The following is a 12013-nucleotide window of genomic DNA, read 5'->3' on the forward strand; positions in this document are numbered from 1 at the left end:
ACTACTAGAAAGACGAGAGCTTGAATGGCAATTAAGGTTAAATGCAAATAATTGGCCAGGATTGAACAATTCTTTATCTGTTGGTAGTATTTTAAAGTTAAAATCACTAGCGAGATAAAAAACTCGTTTTACTACTATTTATTTATTAAATTATTTATTTATATGGATTTACCACCACACTTAAGTATTTCACACCAAATAGTTTATCTTATTTTAAAATTGATTATATGCGTATATACACATGCATACACATATATTTATATCAATTTAAATCTTACAGATTATTAATTAATTTTTCATTTATTACTTTTTATATTATCATATTGTGTATTTTTAAACACTTCTGTCACTATTATTAATAACTTCATTATATGTTTTATTATCCTTCGCAGTTAAACCAAGAAAACATATACATGATTTTAGGTTTGGTTGATATTGAGTTTAATTTACAAACATACATATGTTTCATAATTGACACTGCAAACACCACACACGGAATGAATTAAACACAATATTTCAACTTATGATTACTTAGAGTTCAGTAATAGAGTTTCGTGAATATTGGTCTAGCATTTTATACAAGTTTATTATCGCTAGCATTAGGTTTGTGGAGAAGTTATTTTAATATTTTATATACTTTTTATAAGATTACAATCATTATTAGTTATATAACATTCATTACATATTGCACATTAATATATGTTATTCATTATTAATTTGTAAGTTGATACGAGACGTTTATTCCCATTTACACATACATACTGTATTATGTTACACATAATTTACACATCTTAAATATTCTTTGATATCTTTGTATATGGGGTTGGATTTGCGAGCATACATAATACGCTGTTCCTTCATGTGCATCTTTGTATTTCTTGCCAGTTTAAACATGCAGTTATTATGCACACATACGTATATATTGTTTGCGCAAATATTTATTGACCTTTTGTTCGGCACACCCATAATAAATGTTTTGATTGTAAAATATTGTCTTGTTAGTATTGTTCTTAAAGGCTCTTTTAAGTAGGCATGCTGCCTCTTTAATATTTCAATGGTTTTAATTGCTTACATCACTGACAAAAATTATTTAATCAGCAGGAAGTGATGCGTAAACTGTTTGAAAAAGTTTGGCAGGAGCCAAACGAAAGCGCTTATTTGATATTGTCTGACATTTGTTCTTTGTGGATTTACTTGTCCTTATTAAACTTTCGTCGAGCAAGTCCGTTTTTTTCTTGGTTGAGAAGATATTGCCTACTGCCATACGCTTTGAGCCTCTTGACAGAGGGGCTAAGATTTGGTTCTGCCTTGTTTGTTGATATACCACATGATGGACATATTGTCTGTCTGAATTGCAATTGTCCCTGGTGGAAGAGAAGTCTGGAATGCCTGCAACACCAGAAGCACCACTCTCATCTCTAGGATGTTGATGTCCAAGTGGTATTCGTGTTCCTGCCAAGTCCCTTGGGCAGTCTGTCCCCAGATAATGCCCCCCCTCAGATAGGAGTTATCCATGGGGCATACAGGTTTTGGAAGGACAAAAAGTCTGCCTATGGTTGCCTGCGTGGACTGAAGCTACCATCGTAGAGCCTTCTTGCAGGTGTCCATAATGAGGATCCTGTGTAATATGGGCCACTCCTGCATGGACCATTGAGCAAAGAGTATCCACTACAACACTCTCGTGTGTAAACGTGCCAGAGAGACTAATGTTATTGCAGCTGCCACTGAACCCAGTACTTTGAGAACAAACTTTGCCTCTACTTTTTTCTTCATCGGCAAGACAGATATTTGATGGTGCAAAGTTAGTACCCTTTCATGAGGCAGTTTTGCTACCATGTCTCTTGTGTTTAAGTCTGCTCCTATAAAGGTAATATGCTGTGAAGGCAACAAGGCAGATTTTTTGAAATTTATGGTAATGCTTAGCTCTGAACAGAGATGAATGGTAGTGTCCCTTGACTTAGTGAGTAGATGCTTGGTGATGGCGGTTAGGAGCCTGTCGAGTACGGAAACACCTGGAATCCTAGAAGCCTCAGGTGAGCTGTGACTACTGCAATGCATTTGGTAAACACTCTGGGGGCTATAGTGAAACCAAAGGGCAGAGCTCTGAACATGTAATGACTGGCTCCCAGCCAGAAGCGTAGATATTGCCTATTCATCTTTATGTGATAGTATGCATCCTGAAGATCTATTCAGCACATCCAACTGTCTTGTCCCAGAAAAGGGAGTATAGACTGCAGTGTTACCATCTGGAACTTTGCTTTCTTTATGGACTTGTTCAGTTTACTGAGATCCAAAATTGGTCTCTAGTCCCCTGGTTTTTTTGGAAGTAAAAAGAACCTTGAGTAAATTCCGGATCCGGCTTCATCTGCGGGGACTTCTTGCATGACTCTTTTTTTCTAGCAACCTTTGAATTTCTAGGGTTGCTTGATGCCTTTGACTGGGTGGTATGTCTGGGATGGATCTTGATGGAGGGGGTGAAAAAGAGAAAGGGATGTTGTATCCCCTGGATATGATCGACCGTACCCATCTTTCTTGAGTGATATTCAACCAGGCTTTTAGGCACAGTGACAATCTCCCCCAGACTGCCTCCAGAGGTGGACAGGAGGGCCTCCTTTCAGGAGCGCTGGAAGGGCCTGCCAGAAAATGTATCTCTGTCGCCCTGATTCTGTGGACTCCCCCACGTGCCACGAGGGCAGCGTCTTCCATTATTCCCCCCTCTGCCCCTGGGGGAAAATTCACCACGTGCGTCCGGCGAAGCTCTTTGATATTTCCGGAACCACATTTTTCTGCCCTTCTGACCTTTGGGATAAGGTCTGGTAGGGATGGAGAAACATACTCCCACGGCAAAGTTTTGCCTTCTTGTTCGCAGCTGGTAAGAGTCTCTTTTACTTTTGGCCTGAACAAGGAAGAGCTGTCAAAAGGGGCATTGATAAAGGAAGACTTGAAGGGTTCAGCAAACTCACAAAGATGCATCCAGGAATGTTTCCTCAGAGCTATTCCTGTGCCTGCTGCCCTACTCGTTCCATCGGCTGCATAGAAATGAGATGCATGGGGGAGTTTACTACAGAGTTTAAGGTTGCAAGCTGAGAGTTTACCTTGTCAGGCACCCCTGCAGCTGTAGTATCCTGAAGGGTATCTCCTAGCTCCTTGAAGAGATCCCTCTGGTGTCGAGTAAAATGGGATAAGTAATTCAGCGACCTGAGTACAGGGCACTGAAGAAAAATTATGCTTCCCGTATCTGTCCATCATTCAAAATTCCTTGTTCAGCGGATGGACAGATGAAGTTCCGGCTAATTCCTTCTTGGTGGCCACCACTACCATAGCATCTACTGGGGCACCTTTGGTCAGGAATTGTTTGTTGTCTGGGGCTGTAATAAATTTGTTGGGCCTCCTTGGAACCGGTTCCAAACATCAAGAATGAAGGCAAGATAGGACAACATAACATCATATATTTGGAGAAATGGTATTTTAGAAGATTGAGCGATGGCTTCCTAATCTACTCTTGGATTCTATGTGAAAGATTTTGTCATTTCGCAGCCACTGATGGATTCCATGAAGCATTGGTTGATTCTTAGTGGCCGGTCCAGCTTAAACATGTAATCATTATTTTCTTTACAGAAGTTCCAGAGACAGACAGACACACACACAGAGACACAGACATAGGAGTCAGTTTCTGCATATACACATTTAAATACAGACAAGAGTGTATACATGCATGAGATGCACACCAACACAATAGGCAAACCTGCTAAAGAATCAGTGATTTTAAAAATTATCTGTTAGGGGAGGTGTCGCTTGTCTCGTGTACTCAAATAAGACACTGAGGCTGGGTATGCATTCAAGTTGTTTATTATACATACACACATCAGGAGCTGCAATATTGCTCCACTTCCAACTGTGTGCCTCATGGTTTGTGAGCTGGCTCAACTTTGGATCCCATTCTGACAACGTCGCATGTCTCGTGTATTCAAATGGGAGACTGAGGCTGGGTAAGCGTTCAAGTTGTTTATTAAAAATACACACACATCAGGAACTGTAACTTGCACATATACTTCATACTTCTTACTGACTGACTTGTTACTTCTAACACACATGTGCATCTCCATTCAAGCTAACATTCACACTGATTGACTACACATAATGGCACTGATCTCGCTCATGTTCAGCAACCTATATGCACGCACTGTCTAGCTGCAGTGGCTGACCAGGTTCAATATACATATTGACCACAGGAGGGAGTGTGCTGTGTAAATGATTTGACATCAGTGCTTGGTTCAGACTTGTGATTCTCCTTTTTCATGTGCTTATTTGGTTGTTATAAGAAGAAACTGTGAGCAATGCATATATAAAATTAGTGATAGTGTAGATGGCCATATTCTCAAAAACATTTTGGAGTCCATTTTCACTATGTATTCATCCTCTCCTTGTAGGTGACTTGAGACGCCGTCTTTGATCCCCTCCCTCAGCACATTACACTCTACCCTATTCAATCTGAATGAGACTGCAGAGCTCTCTTACAAAGAACGCCATCTATTCATGTGGGGCAATAGCATCATGTGTCAAACTTGAACCTTTGTTAGCTTTTGGTAGCCCCCTTTCTTGTAGGTCAGCTGTACACCAGCTACAGTTATCCTGCTCCAAAGTTAGACAAAAAAAAAAACTGAGGCTTCAAGTCTGCCTCACTCTCTTCTGGCACTTCAAGTAGTGCAAATGAACAATGTGCCACAGGAGGACTGAGCCTGCCAACATAAAACTACAGAAACTAAGGGGCACATCCGTCTGTTACGAGCTTCCTCAACCAGGAGAATGACTGGAAGAGAGCTACTTACAGGAAGAGGCCTTGGTTAGGAAACTGTACATCTAGTTCATGGATCATAGACAGCAAAGGTCTCAAATGTTCATGGTTGGCTAGCAGCAATACCTCTTCTTCCTGCTGGATACTTTCCAGGCCTACCACAGCCTGCCTCCAGAGCAGGTGCTCAGAGATTATGTGGGCCATGCCCAGGGTAATTTAAGACTTCGCAGGGCCTTCCTTTCTGCTTCTCACCTGCCTATGTAAATCCTTTGCAGGTGTCAATGCCTGCAAGGTCTCTGTACAGCTACCTGCAATGGCAGGCTGAATGACTTGACCAGAAGCCTTTAAGGTCATTCTTGCTTTCTTCTTTCACTTTCTGCTTTACAATTGGGCGGCAGCATCTGGTGGGTGGTGGTGTGCTGTTGTATGTCTCCTTGTGCAATACCAACAAGCCTCCCCTTGCACTTGTCTCCTAGCTTATGGACAAAGCATCAGCAATTCTTTCTATAACATGCCAGCTGACAGCTGTACACATAACCCAACAAACAACTTCACCTTCCCTTTCTGGGAAGCTGTGGTATTAACAAGTGATCTTAAAGGAAAGTGTGCCATCAACTGATTTGCAGACAATGCAGCTTGCTGGGAACAGGGAAATGGCTGATGCTAACCATCTCTTTTCTCTTAGGGGAAGGGGTAAAGAAGTAAAGATAGCAGGTGGGAGAAAAACATCACAAAGCAGACAGATAAAAAAAAAGGTGGGATACATAAAGACATTCTAGTGTTTGCATTCATGAGAGTGGCATAAACACAACAGTAGTACTATATGCTTCTTCTGCAGTAGTGGAATGTAAGCTAAAGTATTAAACCAACATTATACATACAGCAGTCTAAAAGGGGATTGTTTGACTGCAGATTCTCAACTCCTGTTCTCAAAAAGCTTAATGTAAATTCTACTGCTGTCAGGACATTTCTCACTGGAGGGAGAGACTACCTGATAAATGGCTGTATTGAGACATGCTCATCCAGCCAAATAGGGAAATAAATGGGTCAGAAAGGGAGAAGATTAGCAAACCATTCATTAGGAGACCAGTAGCTCAAGCTTTAAGGGAAAAAAACAAGGACAATGCAACTAATTCTGTCTTCTACAGCTATAAAACAGTATCTTCTTCAGAATGGCTGATCTGCCAACTTCTTAAGAAGCCCTGGTTAAGCATATTCTTTTCAATCTGTACTGACAGAACATATGTATGAACTGATCTGCACCAATATGAGTAGTTCAACAATCAAGAAGCATGGCAATTCCTTTTCCAGACTTCTCCAAAAAATTCCAGCCGCTTCTTGCCTACTTTTTATACCTATATTTGCAACATTCATATTGGCAAAATCTCCTTTTTCCATTCCAATGTTGGCTTAGTTCTTAGAATACTTTGGCAACTTTATAAACATAATATTCTGTATGGTTGTTATTCTCCTTAAGGATTTGCATCCGAAATCCAACTCTCTCTCCTTATTTCTTGAACTTTCCCGGTTTCATTATCATCCCTTTACACTTTGAGTTATAACCTTCTGCTTACATTATAAATGAGCATTAAATGCGTAGCTCTTAAAAACCCATTCAAATAAGGCAATTCTAAACTACCTTGCTCTATTGCGAAGGATCAATGTATCTCTCTTGACTCTTCCCCTCTCAGATACATTCTTTCAACATTTTATTAATTAATGTCCACAACTTTTCCTCCGGTTGATAAAAATATGCCTAATCTGTATACAAAACTAAGTGGACTAAAAACATTTTTACTGCTTCTATCTTACTATCCATATCCATAATCAAGAGCTTGCAGGTTCTCGGTGGAAACAAATAACTAGAGGGCAAGGTAACAGAGTGGGATAAGGCCAAACAGAAGTTTGGACTGTAGACTTGAGACTGCCTTCCCTACCAGGGATTGATATCAGAGTATAGTTAGAGAGAGAAAGGGATAGAGGAGTGTTAAGTGAGAGACCTGCTCTGGTACAATTCTTTATCGAGGCTAAAACAGAAACTGCTGTTAAACTGGAATAATTAGTAAGCCATATAAAATATTTTATGATAACTAAAAAGAGTATGTTAGAAAAGAGTGGGAATATAAACTGAAAAAGTAATTTATAAATAACAATGGAAGGACATCTATCCCAAATATGTGACAAAGTCTAGAAGGTTTAGGATTTTTGCTTAAAAAGAGTTTGCATATGTATTTTTATATTTCAAGCACACTTCAAAGAATTTTCTTAGGGTAGGTAGTAAATGATGGAGGTATAATGGGAAAAAAAGGAGATGTAACTGGAAACATGCTTTTGAAAGTGTAAAGACATGGCAGATTTTAAAATTTTCCTAAAGAGTACTCTGTTAGAAATGTCGGGGGAGCACATGGCTTTAAATATGGAAATGATTCTTCTGAGCTGGGCAAAGGATCCAAATTGCCTATACATAGTAAAATTTTACAAAGTTTAATGTTACTGACTGCCAAAAAAGCAATTACTAGAAAATGGAAATCAAAATAAATCCAAAGCAAGTGTAATCAAAATACTGGATATTATAGAGAAAATAAAAGAACCAGAGGTGGGATCTTTAGAAATTGGTAGGAGCAAATTACACATAAATGTAAGGAATCTGTGGGAGCAATACACGCAGAATAAGCTCAGGAGAAGGAGTGAGGTTTAAGGGAAGGCAGTAACTGAGCAGTTTATGTAATGCTGGAGTAAGTAATTGTTAAAAAAAAAAAAAAAAAAAAAGGAATCATAAATAATGCATATTGCATGAATGACAAATGTTAAAAAGAGTTATGTACTCACCATAACTTGACATCTGTGCTATCCAGTGTCATTATTCATCACAGATGGGTCACGGATCTGAGCTGGCAAAAGTGAGCGACAGCTCCTGAGCTCAAGCTCCTACCCTCTCCTTATTTCCTACTACCCATGATCTTCAGATCGAGTTTGTTAAGGAACTGCCCCGAACAGGGACCTAGACAACATAGAAATACAGCCCACCAGCCCACACAGTACCCCCAAGGTTCCCTTGATCACCAGGAGGAGGGGGGCGGAGGGTGGGAACGTGATGAATAATGACACTGGATAGCACAGATGCTAAGTTATGGTGAGTACATAACTCTTTATCTGATGCTATCCATGTCATTATTGATCACGGGTGGGTCAGAGTCCCAAGCTACCCAAAAATCCTGGCAGATCTCAAGGAAGGACATGCTGGAGCACAGCAGAACCAAAGGATGTCCTACCTCTAGACAACAGATCTAACTTATAGTGTGTCACAAAGGTATGAGGACTTGACCAAGTGGCCGCAGCACAAATGTCATCCAATGACTTCCTGGCCCAGAATGCAGAGGATGTAGCAACAGACCTAGTACAATAAGCTTTAAGATGTCTGGGAAGATCCTTATGATTAATCTGATAAATGTGACCTTTACAGGAAAAGTACAGTTGTGTACACTTACCATAAATGTAGATGTTCGAGTGTATTCACTGTTGCAGTCATCACATTTGGGGTTATATGCATGCAGTAGCCCTCAGTCGGCCTGATTAACAAAGTCTTGGGTCCTGCATTGGTTGCTGTCCCTTCTTCCATGATGTCAGGTCGTCAGGGGTATAAAACATGCAGCCGATGCCATTACATCAGTTTTTCTTGCCCCAGATGTCAGGTGCCCCCCTAATGGGAAGCAATTAAATCTATAAATAAACAAGGATATACCTCCAACAAAAAAGCAAATACACCAAAAAGCTTTTTGAGCATAGTAAAGGAGAGTAGAGGTATAGCCAAAAGAAGTAAGAGGGCTGGAGGGAGGGTAACTAGGACTGCAAGAGTGAATACACTCGAACATCTACATTTATGGTAAGTGTACACAACTGTACTATGTTCTTCGTGTTTCACTGTTGCAGTCATCACATTTGGGTAGATTCCCAAAGCTAAGGATGGGAGGAGGAATTTAGATAGCATTAGGACCAACTATAAGGCCCTGCAAGACTGCAGTGGCAAAGCCAGCTCTGGATTTAGAGAAAATTGGCAGATGGTAATGCTTGGTGAAAGTATGTACAGAAATCCAGGTAGCAGCTTCTAGGATGTCCCTGGTAGGGACTCCTCTGAGAAAGGCTGTAGAGGTAGATGCAGCCCTGGTTGAGTGGGGTCTGATCCCCTGTGGGATAGGTTTTCCATGATGCTTGTAGCAGAAATTAATGCAATGGCCTATCCATTTGGAAATGGTTTGCTTTGAAATAGCCTTCTCCTCTGCCCCTGCAGCAAATGCCACCAGCAGTTGTTCAGATTTCCTTTGAAGTTTAGTCCTGTCCAAGTAGAATCTAAGTTGTTTGTGCACATCTAAGGAGTGTGGTATCCTTTCCCCTTTGTTCTGTGGATTAGGAAAGAAGGTTGGCAAATGAATGGACTAATTAAGGGCCACACTGGATACCACCTTGGGCATAAAGGAGGGATTGGTCCTGAGGGACACCCTGTCTGCAGGAAAGATGATGAAAGGCTCCACTGCCATAAGGTCTTGCAATTCAGATACCCTTCTTGCTGAAGTAATTGCTAAAAGGAAAGCTGTTTTCCAAGAAAGGAATTTTAAGTCTGCAGTAGCAGCTGGCTCGAAAGGAGGAAGAGTGAGTTTCTCCAATACAAAGTTAAGGTCCCAGGCTGGAGTTGGAGTTCTTCTGGGTGGTCGTAAATTTTGGCCCCTCTGAGGAACTGCTTGAGCAGTGGATGAGAGAAGTGGGGAGGTTTCTGTGTTATAATCAGCTGAAATAGCTGAGGCGTGGATTTTGATGGAGGAGAAAGACAGGCCCTTGTGAAGCATCTCAGTTAAGTATTGTAAATTCTGAGGTAAATTGGGCACTGCTGTGCTCATCCCTTGAGATTGGTTCCAGGCACAGAATCTTTTCCATTTTTCAGCATAGAATTTTCTAGTATTAGGCCTTCTTGCCTCTAAAATGATATCCATCACTGGTTTACTAAGGGATGGTAAAGGAGAGATTAGGTAATTAGCCAGGCTGCTAGGTTCAGTGTGTGAAGCTGAGGGTGCAGAATCTGGTTCTCCTGCTGAGTCAATAGGGTAGGAGTCTGAGGCAGGTGCCATGGGGCCAACAGTGACACACTGCGCAAGAGGGGGTACCAGTGTTGGCGTGGCCAGTCTGGTGCAATCAAAATTGTCCTTCATTTGTCTTGTTTGATCTTTAGTAGTACTTTGGAGAGCAGAGGCTGAGGAGGAAAGGCATAAACTGAGGTTTTTCCAGCTGAAGGACAGAGCATCCACTTTCCAAGCTTGTTTGTGGGGAGTCCTTGTGCAAAATTTGTTCAATTGATAGTTCTGGGGGGAGGCAAACAAGTCTATATCTGGGCTCCCCCATTTGCTTGCCAACATGTTGAAAATCCTTGGTTCCAGTTTCCACTCGTGTGGGTCCATGAGGTTTCTGCTTATTTCATCTGCCAGTGTGTTTAGTTTTCCTGGCAGGAATTGAGCTTGTAGATGCACTTGGTAGCTCAGGGCTGTGTTCCACAATGCCATGGCTAGTTTGCAGAGGGGGTAAGAATGTGTACCCTCCTGCTTGTTTATGTACCACATAACAGTGGTGTTTTCCGCCTTTACCACTAATTGTCCTGGAAGAATGTGGTCCTTGAAGCTGTCAGAGCATTCTGTACATCTAACATTTATTTTTGATTGATATGCAGGTGCATTTGACTTGAGTTCCATTTGCCCTGAATGCACTTCCCTGCCAGGTGAGCCCCCCTTGCACAGTCTGATGCATCTGTTATTAGGGTTTGGGCGGCAGGGGGTAGTGTGAATGGCAGTCTCTTGTTTTGGTGGCAGGCCTCTGCCCACCAAAGGAACTCTAGGCATAGGCAAGGTATGATAGGAATCATTGCTTCTAGATCCTGAGAATGTTGACACTATAGGCTTTTTAGGTACCACTGTACTTTTCTCATATGCAGTCTTGCATATGGAATTAGAAGAATGCAGGAAGCCATAAACCCTAATGCTTGTAGCATTTTCCTTGCAGATAGCAGGGTTTTTGTGGCTACTTGTTTGAAGTAGGTTGTCAAATGAATTTGTTTTTCGAGTGAGGAAAGCCATCTGGGAAGTTGTATTCAAGCTTGCTCCCAGGAATATAATTTGTTGACAGGGTACCAGGTGTGATTTATTTTCATTTATGGCGTACCCCAGACAAGGTAGCACCCTTTGTACAAAGGCCAGATGATTCAAAAGTATGTATTGGCTTTCTGCCTGAATTAGACAATCGTCCAGATATGGGTATATTTGAATATTTCTTGCCTGCAAAATGCAATGACTGGAGCTAGGCACTTTGCAAATACCCTGGGCGCAGTAGATAAGCCAAGGGGCAGTGCAGAGAACTGAGAGTGCATGTAGCCTGCTTTGAAGCGTAAGTATCTTCTGCAAGATTCCCTGACTGGGATGTGCAGGTATGCTTCCTTTAAATCTAGTGTTGCCAACCAGGTGTCTTTGCCTAACATAGGGAGCAACTGGTGAAGAGTCAGCATCTTGAATTTTGGAATCACCAAAACGGTGTTTAGAGTAGTCAGGTCCAGGATAGGACGCCATGAATTGTCCTTTCTGAGTACCAGGAAAAGTCTCGAGTAGAAACCTTGTCCCTTTTGGTACCAATTGAATAGCCCCCCATGCTTAAGAGAGAAAGTACTTGCTTTTGGGCCTCTGCCCACTGATTTTGGGGTAGATCTGGCCACCCGCTTAGTGTTGGTAATGTGTGGAAGTGAAATCTGTATCTCTGGGACACTATATTTAAAATCTATTTGTCCTGGATAAAGAGTTCCCAGTTCTTTGCATGAAGGGCAATCTTTCCGCCCCAAAGGGGCAGTCAGTTGAGAAGTGCTTGGAAGTTTTAAAAAGAAGTCACTGAGACAGTTTACCATAGGGAGGAGTTTTATTACTCCCAGATTTGGAAGTGGAGGCCCCCCCACTGCTTAGTCCTGTGTGTCCCCTGGGACTGAAGCCTGGGAGCTCTGCTGGATCTGGGTTTGAACTGAGAAGGTCTGGAAGAGGCAAGAAAGGACCAATTCTTGGAAGGCCAATGCCTACTAAACCTTGGAGTTTGTACTTGTAAAAAAATGTTTAACAGTTTGTGTAGATTTAGCTTTTTCCTCCATCTTTTTAAGAACTTCTTCTGCCTTGTTGCCAAACAGGGGGTCCTGGTTTAAGG

The sequence above is a fragment of the Protopterus annectens genome, chromosome 7.part0 (genome assembly GCF_019279795.1).
Source record: "Protopterus annectens isolate FY-2018-M chromosome 7.part0, PAN1.0, whole genome shotgun sequence".
Classification (NCBI taxonomy): Eukaryota; Metazoa; Chordata; order Ceratodontiformes; family Protopteridae; genus Protopterus; species Protopterus annectens.